This window comes from Lagopus muta, chromosome 10 (assembly GCF_023343835.1).
Source record: "Lagopus muta isolate bLagMut1 chromosome 10, bLagMut1 primary, whole genome shotgun sequence".
Taxonomy (NCBI): Eukaryota; Metazoa; Chordata; class Aves; order Galliformes; family Phasianidae; genus Lagopus; species Lagopus muta.
In genome coordinates, this window is record NC_064442.1 from 8,384,964 (window position 1) to 8,405,002 (window position 20,039).

General features: G+C 38.6%; 1 protein-coding gene across 2 annotated transcripts in view; it reads right to left on the bottom strand.

Moving 5' to 3' along the window:
- The window catches only part of TMC3 (transmembrane channel like 3), a 305,047-nt gene that overhangs the window by 89,875 nt on the left and 195,133 nt on the right, over positions 1-20,039 (bottom strand). The window contains exons 7-10 of one of the 2 annotated variants that reach the window (XM_048955803.1): positions 18,244-18,298; positions 7,570-7,614; positions 5,487-5,706; positions 4,062-4,192 (exon numbers count right to left, since the gene is read on the bottom strand). The exons of the other annotated variant lie outside the window; for it this stretch is intronic. The gene's annotated coding sequence lies outside the window, so the exon portion shown is untranslated. The remainder of the gene's footprint in view (positions 1-4,061; positions 4,193-5,486; positions 5,707-7,569; positions 7,615-18,243; positions 18,299-20,039) is intronic. 2 annotated transcript variants of the gene reach the window in all.

The following is a 20,039-nucleotide window of genomic DNA, read 5'->3' on the forward strand; positions in this document are numbered from 1 at the left end:
TAGGCAAAAGCTGAACTCTTGGCTGAAAACAGAAATCTGTTTTCAACTCCCTTCCCATTTCTACCCCATCAAGATACTGACTCAAGTATATTTGGATTAAACATAGATTTCAAAAAGCAACTCAAAAAGATCTAATGAAAAATGTGACTTTTTACACAACCTGTTAATTTTTGCTGTCTTTATGTTAAAAGACTTTTCACAATTGGCTGAAGTCCAAGAAGTACAAAAATCCAACACTAGAAGGTATGTAGGGAGAGCACAAGAGATTATAAAAAGATTTATAATTGAGAAGGTAAATGTGTCCATTCACCAGGCAGACTAGGCTTGCAGATGAAAGAGCCTTACTAAAATAATTGAAAAATGTAAGCAGCACGATCGAGTTTGGAGCAGATCTTTGGACACACTCTACAATGATTACAGCCATGGAAATGTGCCAGCCATAACAATAACTGAAGTCAGATGAGGGATGGATGCAGACAGCCCTGCTCGTACAGTCTGGCTCTTGCACACTGCACTGATATTCGTTCTGATCTCAGCGGGAAAGCATGTGTTTGCAGAGCTGGCTTGGGCTGCTCTAAGTTAAACTCTTTATTAAATCTTCTAGTTGGCAGTAGTCAGCAACAACTTTCAAGCATGCTAAAAAAGTTTATTTTTGAAATCCAGATTTATACAGTGGAGCGCAGCACATGTTTTCTGAATCAACGTTGCCCCCTCCTCCTTCCCTGTGGAGAACAGAGCTGCAATTTTTCCAGAGCTGGTTGAGATTAAGACTCCAGCCCCCCTTTCAAAAATTCTAATTTTCAGCTGGCTCTGATTCCTGCAGCGTAACCATTTACTACTACTGGCACTGCTCTTAATCTAAGTTTTCATTTTAGATCAGCCCATGGTCAAATGATACATCTCATTCTGGATAAAGAAAAAGAAAAGGTGCACACAAAGAGCTGAGGCTAAAGCTACCCAAGTGCAGGCTGCCGTGGATGACTACATCTACAGAAGTGCTAATTGCTTCACATCCTGAGTTGGCTTACATTAGACAGAAATACCCAACTGAATTTCATAAGGGGACTTTTTTTTTTTTTTTTAAAGAGTTGCAATGCTTGTCCCGAATCTTCTGAAACTGCCATGCTAAGGATGAGAGTGCCTCTGCGAGAGCAGGAAGGATGCTCTGTGCAGCACTTGGCTCTCAATCTGACAATGATTTTGTATCATTTTGGTATCAATGCAGTACAGCTGAGAGATCTGGCTGGTCACAGTACTGCAGCAATTCCCTTTACCAACATCATGCTTGAAAATAGTTCTTGGTGCAGCAGAAGGCAGCGGCACTCTGCAAGGCACCCTGCAAGGGCTGGGTCCAGGAGAGCTGCTCTCACTTTCCCTGAGCACCTGCATGCAAATCATAGAATCCAGTTGGAAGGATCCCTTAAATGCAATCTAGTTCAACTCCCATGTAGTGAGCAGGTACAAAGCCATGCTGTTGTGATCTGCATGGTCTGAGAGCACATCAGCTAATCACAGCACTTACAGGTTATCTATGCCTCTAATTGCAACAAATTTCTTTTGTAAATCACTTCAAACTACATACATTTGATCCTCTTTAGAAATAACCAGAACTTTTACAATCATTTTGCCAACACTGAAGGAAGATCTCTTTCAAATACCTGTAAAATGTATCTGTATCCCACTGAATATCAAATTTCAATGGGAGTTCACTCACACTGCCAAAAAAAAATCTAGAAAAGTTGCATTACTGACTGGATTAATTACTAAAAGCATCGTATGACATATCAAAACCACTGAATGCATAACTTTCCAAAAAATGGAGGTGATGATTGAACTTCTGGAGGCTCACATTTAACCAGCTATTGTCTAACTAAAGCACTATACATCAATGAAGCCAATTTCTGTCATAAGAAGCAATGGGGCACACACAAAGTTTAACATGAAAACTTTTGGCAATAGAGTATTTATAAAAAAAACATACAGCCATGCAATTTTTAAGCAAGCTGAATTAAAAATAAATCTCAGACAACTTGTCAGCACCTATAAACATAGATAAACTGACCTCTCCTCCACCACTCACACACATTCTTGCCAAAAGAAAACTACATACAAAAATGAAACAATTTTCAAACCTATCTGCCAAACCCACAGGGGGAATTCAGATCACTATTTCTATCTATAAATGTCAATAGGCAGGAGCTTAAAATATAGAACACTTAATGCTAGTGTCAACTGTTAAAATCAACTCCATAATTTCAAAACTCTCACTCCACTGCTCAATTATACATTGCAGCCAAATTCATTCTGAGCTGAAACCTCATGCATTGTTCTGACTTTTTTTTTGTAGTTTTGGTTACTAAGACATTTCCACTAAAAATGAAGAGGGAATTAGAATATGGCACTGAGGGACATGGCTTAGATAGCATGGTCGGCATGGGTTGATGGCTGGACTTGAGGATCTTAGAGCTTTTTTCCAGCCTTAATGATATGATTCTGCAGCAAGTAGTAGATTTTAGTTTCCATGCTGTTATTTTGTAAAACAAAAGTATTGTCTTGAAATACACAGCTTATGCTTGCAGTTCAATCAATCAAGGAATGACAAAACATATTGACAAGATTTGCAAGAAATCCTTTTCCATTGCTGTGCCCTACTGGATTCCATAGGACAGCGACACAGTGCGAAGAGCTGTAAAGTTTACAGCCTTTCAGGCTGAGTGTTTTCTGCCAAGCACAACAGCAGTCACACCAATACATCAGAGAACAGAAAGAATTATCCCTACTGCTTGTCCGGTGTCAGCGTCTCTCCCTGGGATAGTGAGTTTCCTCCCTTTCTCCCATTTTTTTCTAACTCAAAGCTTGTGATTAGATTAGTATTATGTGCAATCATATACCTGACAACTTAAAGTCTTGCATTCATTGTTCTCTTTGTCCCTTAGGGTGAGTTTACAGCTAACCTAGCTAAGAAAATGCTCTTCTCTCATGTGAAAATTACTTTATGCAATACACAGACTTCAGTGATGCACTGAGAAACAACCTAAGAGTTAGTGACACCCCTGAGAGAGCAATTCATTGCTCTCCCAGACACCACAGAAAGAGCAATTTACTGGGTTCTTGGACAGTGCTGACACATTTCCTCCTTGGAATAAAACAGACCAATGGCCCAGCCTCCAACTTGCAGTCAGGATGTCCTTTAGTTTGCATTAAGAAAATAAAAAAGTCAGGTATAAGATAAGTTCTATTAAATTTGTTCACAGATTAAGTTTTCTTATAGTTACGTAATAGGTGTGAATGGGGAAGACACTACCAAGCTGTGGAGAGAGCATTCAATGACCTTCGTTTGAAGGAAAAGTTGCCAACTTGGAAATCTCCCCACAATTATTTCAATTGTGCACATTTTAACACTTTACTTGAGAAAAGATACTGGAAGAGATTCCAAAGGGATTGTTCTAAAAAGAGGAAAATGAGAAATAAAGTACGAGAAGGTCTCTGCTGAATCAACTATAACTGTAGCAATACATCATGAGAAAGAAGAGCAACAGGTTTTACACCACTAAATTTGTTTGATTTTAAATAATGTAACACTCATGTAGCTACATTGGAATGCTACTCCCACTGGATTTACGCTGCACTTCTGCAAACTCATACGAGAAGATATACAAAATAGGAAATGTTCTTGGACAGAAAGTTTAGCTTTTCACTCAAAAAAAAAAAAACAAAAAAACAAAAAAAAAACAAAAAAAAACAAAAAAACCACTGCAGTTTCCCATAAAAATCAAGATCTTTAACACAAAAACATAGCCTGTTCCTTTTGTGCTATTACAGCTTCCGGAAACTAAACAGAGAATGCATAAATTGTATTTGGAGAAGTTTGAAGAATGTAATTTAACTGATGTATGTGATGGGATCCCTACTATTCTAACAATGCTTGCAGTGTTTTGATGTACAATATATCCTTAAAATAGATGAAGGAGAACATAGGAATTTTATATATAGGTGTATTTTATACGCTTCATGGCACAAAGGTACAACTTCACTAGAAAAATACTGGATTCACCACTAACCTCTGCATGGCTATATGTATCTTGACATTCTTGCTGCCATCAGGTCCTTACTGGTCTTGGATAACAGCTAGCACCTTAAACAAATTCAGATCGTCCTCCGTGTTCCTCTGCCCCTCAGGAGAAGGCTGAATCTGCAGACATCCAAATGTCAAGAAAGCCAAGAAGGGTTACCAAATGTTTACTACACTTAGTGGTCACTGCCAGGTTTTGGCAGTGTGATTGATGTTGAAAGAATGATTCACGTGCTCAAAATGATCACCTTGAAACCAGCTGAGAGAATTATATAGCAAATAACAGTGCAGTGAAAGGACAAGAAGGAAAAGAACAAAACAGAACAAGAAAGCTAAGCTCCGTTTTCTTAAAATCTTCCTTGCCATGTAGGTGATGACTATGGACTGAACCTTGAGAAACACCCTAGGACTCAGAGCTCATTTATCTTTTGTTCCACATCATGCTAAAGAATCAGGAATACCATATTTGCAATGTCTTCACTTGACATCTTCTGTCTTCATGCAATCCTGATAACTGCCAGGAGCAGCCAGCATTGTCCAGAGCCAGCTCTTTTCAGACAATTTAGATATTTAAAAAAAAAAAAAAAAAAAAAAAAGCACACTACACACTATCACACTGTGCAGACAGATGGCAATTAAGATGGCAGATCAGAGCAAAAAGTAATTGATGGTAGAAAGCATTCACCAACCAGGTTCAATATTTTCCCTAAAAGAAGGAAGGGAAACATTGCAAAGAAAACACATATAATCCATTATTCAAATACAAATTATGACTACCCAGTTACCCTAACATGAATAATTGTTCAAAGAGATGCAAATACTATAGTATTTAGGTACACTTTCTTCTTTGGCACAAGTGGCTTCTCGAAATTAATCAAGTAATGAAACGTTGCCATTCTGATGGTTTCATTTTTTCATTTTGCCCTTCTCCTTAATATATGCTTCGAGAAACAGAACTAAAAAGCCCACCACCTTTATCCAGCAATTTTGTGCCAGCACAGATCTAAAAAACAAATTCACTGTCTCATAAGTAAACCATTTCACTTATCGCTGTGAAATAAAATGTTGAGTTTCTCTTGTCATCTTTGGAAAATAAACGAGGGCTGCTCCAAAAGTACTTTTCTGTGAAAAGAAAATGTTTCCTCTACTTTCAAAAAACAGAGGAAGGCAGTTGGTAGAAACCGGTTTTTGTTGGTTACACATGAGCAGATCCAACAGAAGCCCAAGAGAATCCTAAGTATGGCAATCTACCGTCTTCTTATAGAGCAACTTTTGGGATGACGACAAACAGTTTGAAAGACAGATGGCAGAAGTTTAGCAGCAGCATCAGAGATACAGCTAATCAAAAGCATATGTCTTATCAGTGACATAAACTATCAGAATGTGAACCTTGTCACAAATAAATCAGTACAACCAAAACATTTCCAGAGCTGAGGTAGGATGAGACTTTTCTAGAAGATCACCACCACTTCCGAGGAGGGAAATACAGAATCCAAGTCCAGGCCATTACTTGGAAAACAAGTTGTAGGCTTCATTAAACCATTCAAGTTTCTTCAGGTTGCCAAACTCAACTTGAACTTTTACAAAGAAAGACTCTCCAATGCCCTTGCCATGATGGATCATCTTCTTTAATGCTGAAATAAGATGGTGAAGAGTGGGCTATAAAAGCTGAGACAGGGTTAGATAGATAGGCCAGGCTGGCATGAAAAACTACAAGATGTCCTTTTATTCTCTGCCAGAAATAACAGAACCTGAGGACCAATGCAATTACAAATATCGCAAAAAAACAGCATTTCCAGAAGGAAAATAGACCTACTTATTAAAAACTAACACAAAGTAAGTATTGCACTATTATCTCCTTTAACATCACCAAACACCACAGATCTCCATTTGCTTTAAAATGGTGCTTTTCAGATTTTTTTCCTTGGTCCTGCAGGACTTCCAGACATATTGATAAACGAAAGTGGACTGACTACTCTGGCACCTTGGCATGCAGTCATTTAATACAAAGACACTTCCTAACTTGTGCAAAATTGAAACATTTGTTTGAGAATAATTAGTGCCTTAGCCCAAAAATGTTTGGCAGACTTTTCTAATTAGTTGAGAAAATTGATCGAGGCAGGCAGGCAAGTAAGCAGACTTTTTCAGGCATTCTGTGAAAATAATTTGGACCACACACTTGGCTGCAGAGCCAGATAACGTATGTCACTCTTTGCTATCTTAACAGGTAGGATAAAAGGAAAAACAACAACAAAAATAACAACAACAACAAAAAAAAAAACCACCCCACCACCAAAACATAAGAACAAGAGCCAGCCATCTGGCATATGAAATCTGAATTGAAAGGACTTTTCACTTCTGCTAATGTAGCTCTTCTGTTTTCTGAAGCACAGTGATCAAGTCACACTGTGTTAGGCCCCAGCAAATTACTTATTTGCCTTTGTATTTCCTATTGTACTGTAAGAACCAGAGCTGAAAATATTCATTGTGAGTCACAGGCTGTGCAGGCCCCAGAACAATATTTGCAGAGTATTCACGCTGGGATAGCCAACTGTGTTTTCTTTCTCCAGGGATGTTTTAACGTGCAAGGCATGTTCGAGGCAAACCGGGATCAGGACAATATCAAATCACCACATGCTTTAGTAGGCTGTGCAGCTTCCAGACACGTTTCCTTTCTGAGATCCTTCCAGAAATTAGTCTGCTAGCAAATGAAAACTCAAGTTGCCGTGTCATTTAACTGTACCTAATCAAATTTCAAGGAATTAGTTCAATATATGGCAATGTAACTGCTACTTCAAGCACTTACTACTTCATATACTAATGCAACTAACTCAGGCACGTGGTATAGTTAAACTTTTTGACATCCAGGCATATCAGAACTTCTCACCTCTGCGTTTTACATTATTTCAGTTTAGGGAGTAATCAAGGGAGAGTAAGTTTCAGGTTAAAAAAAAAAAGATTCTAAATGAATCTATAAAGCGAATAAGCTGGTCAAACCATTAGATGTAAATGGATATATTGCGATTTAAATGCAGATTTATGAAATAATTACATTTGCCAGTAGTATTTGCATATTTCCCATGTCTGCAGACTGAGTGGTAGCCATTTGGCTTATTACAGTTAGATAACCACCTGGAACTCCTTCCTGGGAAAGTTCCCAAGTCTAGACACTGGAAATCACATATGTATTCAATTATAAGAAACTATTACTGTAAGGCCAACATAAATCTCCTACATCAACAATCAGTTGCCAATTATATCACATTCCACAATAAGCCTTCTATTAGAACTAATTTATGGAATGTTTGGCTTAGAAAAAAAATCAATAAAATTAAGAGAAAGGGAGAAGTAAAAATATCAGGTCCTGACACTAGAGTGAACATTTGAACCCAAATATTAGTTTGGTAAGGGAAAAATATCTGCAGTGAACTGGATGAGCAGCACAATAACTGCAAACTAAAACACTCCATTCTGCAAACAAGGACAGTTGTGTTTACCTGCAGGATTCATCACATCTTCTCCTGCACTGTGCTCATCACAGTCTGTGAAAAAGTTTTAACAAAGATATCAGTGATTAGATTTTTCTTCTACACTACACATCCACTATACAAGAGGCCAAAATTGCAGTTAGGATTTTGGAGCAATGCAATAAAACCCAGGGGGATGTGTTTGAATTTCCATCAATAACTTGTAGTCATAGGGCAGTAACATTTATAACATCAACTACCTAAAAGTCAGCTGATTTTTTGGAAACTACAGAAAACAAAGATGATTCAAAATGAGACAACTAAGAAAAAAGTATTCACAAAACAAATTTGCATTGAGGAAACAGCAGACACTTTACACATACAGAGAGATCACACAGAAGGGCAAGCGAACACACCTGAAATCATCCAAACCAAGAGAGTATTTTCCCTTTTCATTTCCTACTGAGTGCATTGACTGTATTCATCTGCTTTCTGTAGCCAAGAAATATTAGCTTAGTTTTCTTGGATAGTGCCATTTTAATTTAAACACAGTAGAGTTCGCTATGGCAACCCATTAAATGTTTAAGTAGAAATACTATAACTTGCAATTTTACTATAATTTGCAGTCTTAAATTTTGATTTAATTCTAAAAATAATCATTTCTCTCAGTTTACAGATGGGAAGAAATGTCTAACAGTATAAGGATTAAAATCTTTGGTTACAAAGCTAAGGTCTTCTGAACATTACAGTCCCTTCCCAGGCAAATTACTCAATCTTTTTATTGGTTTTCAAACAGGATGTGATGCAGATATATCAGGGGCCATGAAATTGTTTTTGCCTTTGGTATACCTGAATGCATGACTGACAAAATAAGGCAAAGCAATAACCTGCATTACTATCTTGATCTGTTTTGTTTACAGTATCTCATAAAAAGTATTAACTGCAAGAAATATAAAACACTGCTTTTTTTTCCTGCTTCTCAATTAATATTATGTTTTGACTAGCAAGTAAAGTTGATCAAGAATTTGTGTTGTTTATCAATTCTGAAAGGAAATTCTCAGACCCAGCCCAGATCTTCTCAAAGAAACTGCTCATTTCAGCAGAGATCATTTGGTCTCAATAGGAGCAAAAGGTTTAAGTTCCTTCTTTGGCAGATTCAGGCTCTTTCGGATGAGTCTGTTGCAACAGTTTCTAATGGAAGGTTCTCTTTCGTGCATGGTCAGTGTTCAATATCCAGCAAGGGGAGAGAGTTCAGAGTCACATGGGAGCTCTGAACAGCAAGCCACTACCTAACCAAAAAGCATCCTTCCATTTTTCAAGCAAACCACATTTCTGAGACCTAATTCTACCCAAATTTGGAACAAATTCATTTCTAGTGTTTAGAAACCCAGAACACACAGACAATTTGTCTGCAAGGGCTTTCCTTAATGCTAGACATGTATCTACTTTGGAACAAACTGAGCTCAGTCATTTGTAGGTTACTGTACTGGTTTGCCATAAAGTTTAGCATTTTAGAATCACCTCCACAGTACAATTACAAAAGCACAGATGGCAGTATGGAGACCTTGTTTGAAAGAAAAGCATGACATTGGTTAAAGACATGAACAGTCATTTGAAATCCAAATGAGACTATTCCTGTGTGTTTCTCTAGACTCATGCTGTTGGAGTACCTCAGCTGGAGTATCTCTGCTGTTGTCAACCCTTATACAAAAAGTAAAGAATGAGGGGGGAAAAAAATTTAGCAAAGTTGTCTCCTGAAATAACTAGAAGAATATTCAATACATTATTTTAAGTTCAGCAAATTCCTTGCATTCCCATGACTGCATACCAGACTAGGAAAAATGAATGCTTGCTTAATTGCCTGAAGTAGTCTCTCCTAAATACCATGAACTGAAATTAAATTTAGTCAGAATTTTATTTCCAACAACATTTGAGAATCAAAGATGCTTCTGATCGGTGGAAAACATGGCATTATGAGTGAAGTTATTCACCCTCCCATCCAGCAGTTTGTTCCTTGAAAGAAAGGAGTTGAACATAATAGGTCATAGCTAGAATTTATCCAGCAAGAAATAAACTCATAATATTCCTCCTGTTACTACCTTTCATCAAAGGATTTTCCACAAGTCAATATATGTAGCAAAGCACACTAGTGAAAGATAAAGGGAATTTTGGCATGGGACACTGAAAGTCAGTCTCTATTTCTCTATCACGAGGTCTTTAACCTTCAAAGCATGGACGAATCAGATCATTTAACTTGAAACATCCATAAGTAGTAATAGAGAGATCCATTATCCCCTTCTGTAATGTAAAAGTGATCTATAATCCAAAGAATTCTGAATAGACCAAATGTTGCTGAAAATACAAAGCAATGCAGTTAAATGTACTGTACAACTGTTAACTTTGGAACAGCCAGTGTTCAGCACAGTCCTCTGTTCTTCCTTTTAAATAAATGACAGCATGTCATTTAACATCTTCCATGTTAATGTATCTATTTGCATAAGTCAGTAGTTCATTCAAAGCTAAGCCAAAAAAACAAACCCAGAAATAAATCAACACCCTTAGAAAAGCATAGACACCAGCGAATTGTGTCAGACAAATTAGTTTTTCCCAAAACAAAGGCCATTTTAAAAAGCCACAACTTCTTAGTATTATTGTCAGATTAAACCAGGCATAATTGCAAACCAAGTCGTTATCAGAAAAATACCTTCATGGATAGCACATTAATTCACTGCTCTTCGCATTTCTTAATTAACCACCTCGTAGCACCAAGGTATATCATTGTTTAGCTTTACCTTTAAGCAATTCCTGAAAATCCCAGTGTGAAGCAGAGAGACTTTGAGGTGGTTTTAATGACATCTTCAAAGAGCAAAGACTTGGCTCAGGACTGAAAAATGAAAGAAACTCATGCCTAGCCTGAAAAAAAAATTAATACTTTTGGATTTATATTAGTTATTCAAAAGCAAAGAGCACCTGTTTCTTCTCTTCTCAAGAACTTTATATGTCTGGTAATTTTGCACTCGTGTTTCACCTCTGTGAAGAGCTTATAATTGATGTGCTTTGAGACAATCCTAGTACCTTTTCTCAGGTTCAGGAAGAAATCCCCTAAACTTTTAAACAAAATCCACATTTCTGACAAGTTGTGTAATACTGCAGAATGATTTTGGTATATCTACTGTGCTCAATGCTAGTAGAAAATCACCGAAGGCTAACTCCCATTAAAATACCCTGGACTGTTACTTTCAAAATTATAAAGATATGCAAAATGCAGAGCAGTGCTTGGCTGGTTTTTCCAGGAGTTCCTAATGGGTTTTGACACCTTTGAAAAAAAATCCCTGTAAACACATGTTTATAAACAGGAATTTTAATCCTGTTGATTCTTAATTGTCGAGTGACTTTATAATCAAAGAACTGTAAAGATTGCAAAAGACCTCTGTGATCATCTAGTTCAACAATTAGTTCACCACCACCATGCCCACTAAACTTTACATGCAATAGACCTTTTGAGCACCTTCAGTCCTGAGCACTCGAATTTGTAAGGCTCCCATACAGGAGTCTACATGTATTGTACAACTGCTGTGTTATCTACATATGGTCTTTTATTTATTTTTTAAAGCGTGTTTGAAGAATAAGGCCATGACATACAAATAAAGAAGCTAAAGGAGTTAAATTTCAAAAGCTTTGTGGAATTCACAGAAATGTGATTGTAATCAGCCCAATAATCCTTAAATTAAAATTCACAAATAGGCCACGACATGTGAAATGGTATCAATCAAGGCAATTCACTCAGTTGTGCCAAATACTCTATGGCTTGAAGAACTCTAGAACACTGTATGTTAAAACAAAATGCAGAAATGATGTGGAACAGCTATCACTGCAACGTTTGCCTAACACATAAGGGTGTCCAACTGGCCAAGACTATAGAGCACTTTTTCTTCCCCCAGGATATCAGAGACAGGTTTAATTATAAAGCTGCAGTGAAATCACTAAAAATGAAGATAAATAGAATACACCATCTAGAAATAATGTGGGCGTGCTAGCTAGGAACTGATGTCTGTGGTTTGTACTGCAGTTAGTAATTTAATTGGGATCAGATTGTCTGATACATTGCAGAATTACAAGCAACTCCATGATCTAGCCTTTGAGATGCTAGTGTGACAAAAATTTGAGTTGCAGCTCAGATACAGATCTCAAAATGAAGAGAGCTTTTGACCCAAGCACGTTACATCTATAAACATACCACAAGTTCTCATTTGCTGTTACAAGACGGAAGAAAATCTGAGAGTAAAATTGTGTCAATCTGTTCACTAGTCACAGCCTTTAATGTGTTACTGGGGGGACATTTTTTTCCTTATGGCATGGTAAAATTGTGAAGAGAATGTACTTGTGTAATACTTACTATGGGATTTTTTTTTTTTTATGTTGTACCTTATTACAGCTATTACAAAACATTTTTATTACTTTCTTTGCTTTCATGAGTAAAGACAAGAGCCATATTGAAGCATGTGCACAACTGAAATAAAAGATTAAAAATGGCAATACAAGGAATGGCAAACGTTTTACCCTTGTGGCCTTCAGAGCAGTAAGGAAAAACTGTGACCTCAGCAAACTGACAAATGCATTTTGAACAAACATTGAAAGAACAGTGTTAAGTAACAGAGAGCAGCTAAGGCAGGGCATATAAATGCAGTGACACAGTAAAGTTCTCATACTCCCACAGTTTCACGGTCATTGAAATGGTACAGCACTGCCACAAAAAGCTTTTCCAGATGGCTTTGAATGACAACAATAATCCTTTATCCTCTACTTCAGGTCAAAGCTGAGAAAATGGAGGAGGCACTTGAAACTCTTCTCTCAAGCATCTGGGGGATGGAGGGCCACACATGCTTAAGTGATCATGCAGGAGTAGGATGCCTACCTGTGAAGCTTACTGTAGGGTGCCTGCTTTAGCAGAGGGATTGGACTTGATGACTTCTTGAGGTCCCTCCTTCCAAGCCCTGTGATTCTGTGACTCTTTGGCTAGCTACTTCTTTTAAGCTTTTCAGAACCTGCAAGTTGCTGGCAAACACCTCAAGTTTGGGATTATAGGGCTACTCAAGCTATCCTATACTCCATCTTCTTGGTCTCCCCTACCTTATGTCATCTTTAGCCTTGAACTATCCCAAGGTTCCTAAGCTCTCTCCCATGTAATCGTCCATCAGCAACTTTGATGATGCCAAAATAAAAGCCACCTCTACCCTGTGGGAATGCACAATAGGAAAAGCAGCATGGTTTCGTGCAGCTGGTCAGATGGGGAAGCAAATGTGGTAGGGAAAGGAGAAATGCAGGGAAGGAAGCAGGAGATTAACAACATTCATCTTTAAAAACCCCTTTCATTCAGGGGTTATTTTGGTCATGACATCTCTAGAACTTAAGGCATATACCTATAAAGCAAAGGAACAGGTGGAAAGGAAGTTGTGTGTCTTAAGTAGACCATCCCTCCTTCCCTTTGCAGTCAATTCTCAATTAATGGCAGCTCCAAACCAAGAGCTGAAAGCAAGTCCACATAAAATATTAGTTTGTTCTTATGAATCAATTGTTATATCCAAGACATAAAACCAAGTATTTTGTTAGGCATATACGGTGGTTCTCACCATATCCAAACTTAAAACATGCCTTAATAACCTGTAGCAGAGCTTTTTTTGCCACATATCTGTGAAATAAATAGAAATTGGGAAGCTGTTTGAGATGTTTAAAGCTAGAGTCGAGATGACAGAATTGCTTGAGTTGGAAAAGACTTTAAAGGTGATCTAGTCCAAAGTTATAGAAGGCAGCCAAGCAGATTTGACAAAAGGATAATTAAAGCTAAAAGAAAGATTCAGAGAACATGATAAATACATTGCGGAACTCTGTAGATTTGGACTTTTGCTCCCACTATATTTTCACATGCCTTAAAAAGGAGGCATTGATGTTATTTCTATATTAACTCGTGTTGTGAGGCTGGGAAAAGTTATTCTGCTTTTCTGAACCCAAAGAAACACAATATTTAGTCACAGCTTGTGATGATTGCCTTGGCAGCAGTTCCAGAAACTGCAAGCATGCCCATACCCTACTTGTTGTGCTGTACAATGCACACAGCCCTGCAGCCCAAGTCAGGAAATGGGACTTCAGACTGAGAGCCATGAGGATTGATTCTATGCTCACTAGAGGCAGGGAGGATTACACCACTGAATAACAGAGCTATTAAATGGGTTACCTGCAAGAAAGAGGGTAAGAGCTGTTAAAAAAGAGAGGAGGGATGAAAACAACAACAACAAACTAGCACTGATGCAACAGCAGCCATAATACAATCAGGGATAATTGGTAATCTGAATGAGAATCAGATGTAGGAGCATACTTTTCCAAAGTGCTGTGTGATACATTGAATGTGTACCTTGTTAAAGATAATGGCATTTGCATCTCTAATTTGGCCTGAAGTGCACAAAACAACCTATCCCCACATATTTATGCAAGTATGTTTTTCAAGTCCTCAGCAAGGGAAGAAAAGTACTCATTACATGGCCTGGGGTGAAACGAGCAATACATCAATAAATACAGCAGCAGGCAAAGGGAGAAAAGGCAGTCAGAGAAGGGCGTAACTAGCAGGTAAATAGATAGAAAAAGGCAGAAGAGGTGACAGTAAGGACTACAGAGTTAATCTGAGACAATTCAAACGATAAATAGGGGGGAGGCACAGACTGTGAAAAAGGCAAATTTCATCAACAGCAGTGACACACTGACACACATTTCCAGGATGGATGGACTCAGGGATTAGATGAGGCTCAAGGAACAGCTGCATGAGTATTTTACTGACAAAACACACAGACCTTATAGACATGATAAATGAATATTATGCCCCAGTATCAACAGGGACATGCAGCCAACTGATTCCCAAAATTGGACCATATCTTCCAGGAGAAGAAATCAAAATGCTATGGGAGCTTCAACTTACATTTTTGCTTTACTCTAAGAAATAAAATGATAGTCTAAATTCTAAATAAGAAAAACTGCCTTACAAGTGTTTCAGAAATTAGGCTGGAGCAGCAAATAGACATTTACATTCCTAGTTAGACATTAGGATGAGAGTAGGAGTGAAGTACGGAAGAGCCATATCCTAGCTGAGGACAGACGCATTATACATTCATTCCCAAGACAAAACAAAATTTGCTTTGGCTAGGTATTAATAAAAATAAGCCTCAAACAAAAAAACCCTACTCCTTGGAAGAATGATTCAGTAAATATAAAAATAAAGGCTAACAGCACAAGAACAAACAGAGGCACCAAGCAGAGTAACCTCCCCAGGGGAACACAGTAGACTTCACCTCCTCTGTTCCAGAGATGGAACCTAAGCAATCGTAACTTCCAGGTCCAATGAGAGGAGATATCTGCTGCATCAAACATTCTTGATACACTTTGCATTATTCATAGTCTGATTAGAAGTTTTCTGGAAAGAGACTTGTCCACCATTTGTCTGAGATTCCACAGACGTGGGCGCTGACTGGATCTATCCCTTGTGCAGACTGCTCAGCATTGGCACACACGTTGGCAAATAACATGAAGCAAAAGGACCCTGCTGAAAGGTACTTTGTCAGGATAAGGCTCAGATGTGAATTCATGCAGTTCTGAGACAAGAGCTCAAACATCTGCTGTGAGAAACAACTGCTCCACTATAATGGAAGGCAGCTCCTTTAAACCGGTCCAACAGGGCAAAACTTCAGATTTTCTGGGAGAATTCCCCAGAGCTGTAGATACCATTGCATGATATAACATGACACTAGATCAGTAATCACAGAATCATAGAACTGTTCGAGTCGGAAGGGACCCTTCAAGGCCATCTGGTCCAACTCCCCTGCACTGAACAGGGACACCTACAGCTGATCAGGTGCTCAGAGCCCCATCCAGCCTGACCTGCAGTGTCTGCAGGGATGGGGCACGCAGCACCTTTCTGGGCAACCTGTGCCAGTGCCTCACCGCCCTGATTGTAGAAAATCTTCCTTACATCCAGTCTAAATCTCTCCTCTTTTTGTTTGAAACCATTCCCTTTGTCCAATCACTGCAGATCCCGCTAAAGAGTCTGTCCTCTCTTTCTTACAGCCCCTTTAGGTACTGAGAGGCCACTCTCAGGTCTCCCCAGAGCCTTCTCTCCTCCAGACTGCACAGCCCCAGCTGTGCAAGAGGGGATGACAAGAATCAGCACTTCATACCCAAAAAAGCTCTCAAATATCCAGAAAAACATTTGAGCAGTTTTTACCTTGAGACGAAGCTTGATCTGTATTTACCTGAGTATAAAATGACTTAAACATTTTTTTTTTCCTCCTATATTCGTATGTGCTAGGAAATCTGAACTGGAGAAAAGGTAGATATAAGAGTACTATAGTGCATGCATTTTAAGGCAGGCAGGGTGCACCTACTGCAGGAGTTTGGGAACATTTTGGGGCTCAGGATAGGCCTGTAAGAATTCCAAGAATTTGGAGATGTGTACATCCTAACAGCACTGAGGTCCCAGCCACTGGGATTTTCACAAGGCAGCTGCAAAACTGTGTCTGGCTGCCCTCAACCTGCTAAGGCTCAGAGGACTGCATCTGGCAGCACAGAAAATGCAACGTGTCTTCACAAGAATTATGAGAAATCACTCACAAGGTAACAGCATCAGAGAAGCAGGGAGGGACATTTAGGATGGGAGTGAGCTTGAGGGCTGTCTGAAGGAAGACATTCATCAGCATAAGGAATGGGCTTCAGAGTGAGTACAGACAAAGCCCAAAGACATCAGATGATAGCAGGAAGAGTCATTTCAGCTGCTACAATGACAGTAATAACTCTCAGCTTATGGTCATGGAAAATGGGTGAGCAGGATTTGCCATCAACCATCACATCCCTCCAAAGAATTTTTCATCTGACATATTCCCATTTTAGAGATATGTGCCAATAATCTGTGGCCAATGTTTCCATAATCCATTTTTCCTTTGAAACACACCTGGAAGTGAAGTTAAAGTTATCAAAAAAAAAAATCAAATCAGACATTCCAACTTTAAATTTCACCTGTCAAACCTACATCTAAAGCTGAGTGCCCACCAACACTCTTTCAATCTTCGGTGTTAAAAATGCTTCTGCCATTTTAATTACTAACGTTTGAAAAATCAGCATCAGGGAATCAGACCCATGAATACATGTAATGAGTAACAATATGAAGTAATTTATTTCAAGTTTAATCCTTGGGGAAAGAGTTACACGCAAAAGAACAAAACCCCTAAACCTTAAATAACTGGTATTTACCAGTGAGGAAATACATATTTAAAAGGGTTAAAAATAGACTGAAAAAAAAATTGTGACTACTCTGAGAAAATCAAAACTTTTTTTTTTTTTCCCAGAGATACACAAATTAAATTATAACTTGCAATAAAGAAAAAAATTGGCTGAAGAACTGCACAAGTAAAAAAAAATGCACGAAAGATAAATCACCTTGTCAGCCATGCTTTAAAATTAAAGCCCAAAGGCAGCTCCAGGACTGGAAAATTGCTGCCCACGTGGCCTGCTTTCACAGAGCAATGCTCTGAGCTGTAGCACCTGCCCCCCAGCAGAAGGGGAAGTTTGAATGGCCTTGGCTCAAGTATCATGGGATGGGGAAGCTCCACCTGTGCCAAGCTGAGAAAGTGTTGAAAATGGAAGCAAGGGTATTTACCACATGGATTGGCAGTTAAATAAAAAGCCAGGGAACATTACAGTCCCTGCCTAATGCTTGGCTTGTGCTGTTAAGGCCTTTCTCAGTGCCTCTCTGCTTTGTCAACAGCTCGCTGCTCCCTGAGAAGACTTCCCTGCAAAGTGATGGGAAGAACAAGAAAAGCAAGGTGGTCAAGAGAAACAGCACCATTTGCAACCGAAGTAACAGCAAAACTTCTTGACAAGATGTACCGATCCCTTTTGTTCTGAGGGAAAATGTTCCTACTACACAAGCAAGCCAATTTCTGCTTAAATGGGCCTTGGCAAATGTCTGACATGAGATATGTTTTAGAAACACAGACCATCTAAAAGAGAAGCATTTAAATCACCAGGGTGTATTGATTTCTTGCGAGAGCCTCAGTGCTGTAGATGTAATGGAAATGCAGCAACCCACATTTCCTCAAAAAATGATACTGAAAAGCCTTTTTTTTTTTTATTTTATTTTTTTTTATTTTTAATGAAGGATCGGGAGTCAGCCAACCCCTGCAACACATGGCATGGCTGACGTACCTCATTTCTGGTTGGTTGGATTTTGACAATAGGATGCAATGCAAGCATTTCTGAGGTACACTGTTTCTAAGAGATTCCTGTGCCAGAGAGGTTCAGTGCAGATAGAACTAACTCTATTAATCACGCAGCACTATGGCAGTCTAATCACGTTGTAGGATGCAGACGAGAAATGTCATAACAATCCTTGGAGTCCGTTTATCAAAGTACCATTTCATCTGCCATACGTTAAACATCAGCAACCGAACAGAGGTTCATGCTAATTTCAACTTAATTGGAATCTCAATGCAAATGCCAGCTTCTCCACCTTGCTACGGGCCTTCTAGCTGCAAAATAAAAGCTGCTGATAAGTATGTTTGGTTAAACAAATACACCAGAGAAGAAGAACAAATATGGATGAATCCTACTCTGCCCACGGCTCTACATGGGTGACTCCCAGCTGAAGATTACGAGAGCTGTAATTACCTGGCAGATGATGAAATTTGGCTGGATAACCCTCGCTCCAGATTTTCACATACAGCTGGATAGACAAAAAACAGCAGAAAATATTGATCATAGCATGAGAACAACAGGTTGGAAGTGGCTGAAAAATGATAGTCGAATATTAATTTTAGCATTACGCAGCAGTATCAAATTTGATTCATCTTTATGTAAATAAGCCTAAAGGTAGAGAGAATAAAACTGCATCACTGAACATGATCTAGATATAATTCTCAATCAGAGCAGACCAGGAAATCAGACTTATTTTGCATATGCATAACAACTACTATATATAATGGGACAGGAACTGATCTATAGGGGTTCCCATTAGAAAAGTTCACATTAATCTGAAAGTTTCTCCTCAGTTCATTTGCCTCTAAATCTGTGAAAATCTTAGAGTTACGCTGGGTGCTACCTGAAAGAGTAGGAATACAAACAAAGCACTGTCAGTTAGACTTTATTTTTATCAATATGACAGTGGTTAATCCCTTATAATAATCATATGCACTAGCCACTGTCATCTGGTATACTTGCCAGAGAAACTCAGTATTAATGGTAGGCCAATTCACTATCGCTTCTGGTTTAAACCATTACCAAAGCTTTTCTTCCCCTCCATGAATTATAAAATCTGCAAATTATTAGAGTGCAAATTTCACAAGTTTCTACTGTTTGCTTTACGTACATTTAAACCCTACTTTATTGGCTCCTAATTAAATACATCTTAGGAGCATCAGGCTGAAGCAGTACCACACTCTCCTAATCCCTTTGTTATTTCCCCTTCTCAATTATTTTCTGATTTATCACTTCAAATTATTGTTTTGTAAGCAGTTTAAAACCAGCTTTTACTATTTCTACCTAACACCAATGAAGGATTTTTCTTACTGAAAGCACCGTAAGATATTACTTTATCCTGATAGAGCCCCTTTTTCTAAGTATAGTTTTTAAGTATGTGAGAACTGAGATGAGAGTCATATAGGGCGTGTTACAAACCATAAAAGTTACTTGAATCGGAAACAGAAAAGAGCTCAGATGGAAAAGGAGTTGATGGACATTTTTTGGTTTGGAAAAGGAAATGAGCTTCCCAGCTATAAAAATCATTTTCAAATCAGCCAAAATCTATGCATATAATCTGGTTCGAATATGAAAAATGTCTTTAGCTAAAGAAAACATTGAAGAGAAATGCTCCAAAATGTCATAACTCTAACTTCTGAAGGATAGGTATTCTTTCAGGCCAGATTTACAGATAGGTGTTGTTTCTCCTGTATAGCAGAAGGCCTTCTCTGCTCTGATTGCCAGGAGACTCCAAGAGGATCTCCATGCATTAGGATGCATGCAGACATACCTCCCTTTTCTCTTACAAAGGATTTACTTGGGATGACAAACTTATTCACTGGGGCAGAGACAGTGAAATGTACAAAACCTCCTACACCAATTTAAATAGCATTTTCCCAGCTCTAAAAGGGGAAAAATGTCCTGGCAGAAGATGGATCAAGGAGCTGGAAGCAGTCACCTTCCCAACCAGCCCCGCTGCAGGTGGAGGAGGGTGCTCAGGGGTGCTCACCTGCAACTTGGGTACGTGGCACAGAGCAGCAGCCTGGGCAGCACCCTCAGAGATGCACACTCTATTTGCAGCCTTGCTCCTAATGAATATATATTTCATTTTCTGAAATAGCACTGCTAAGTTTGGCAAGTCTGTACGTCACAGCTATTTCTTATTATTTATTTTACTTCATTTCATGCAATTATTTTTGAAGCTGGAGATGGTAACTTATTCCATGAAT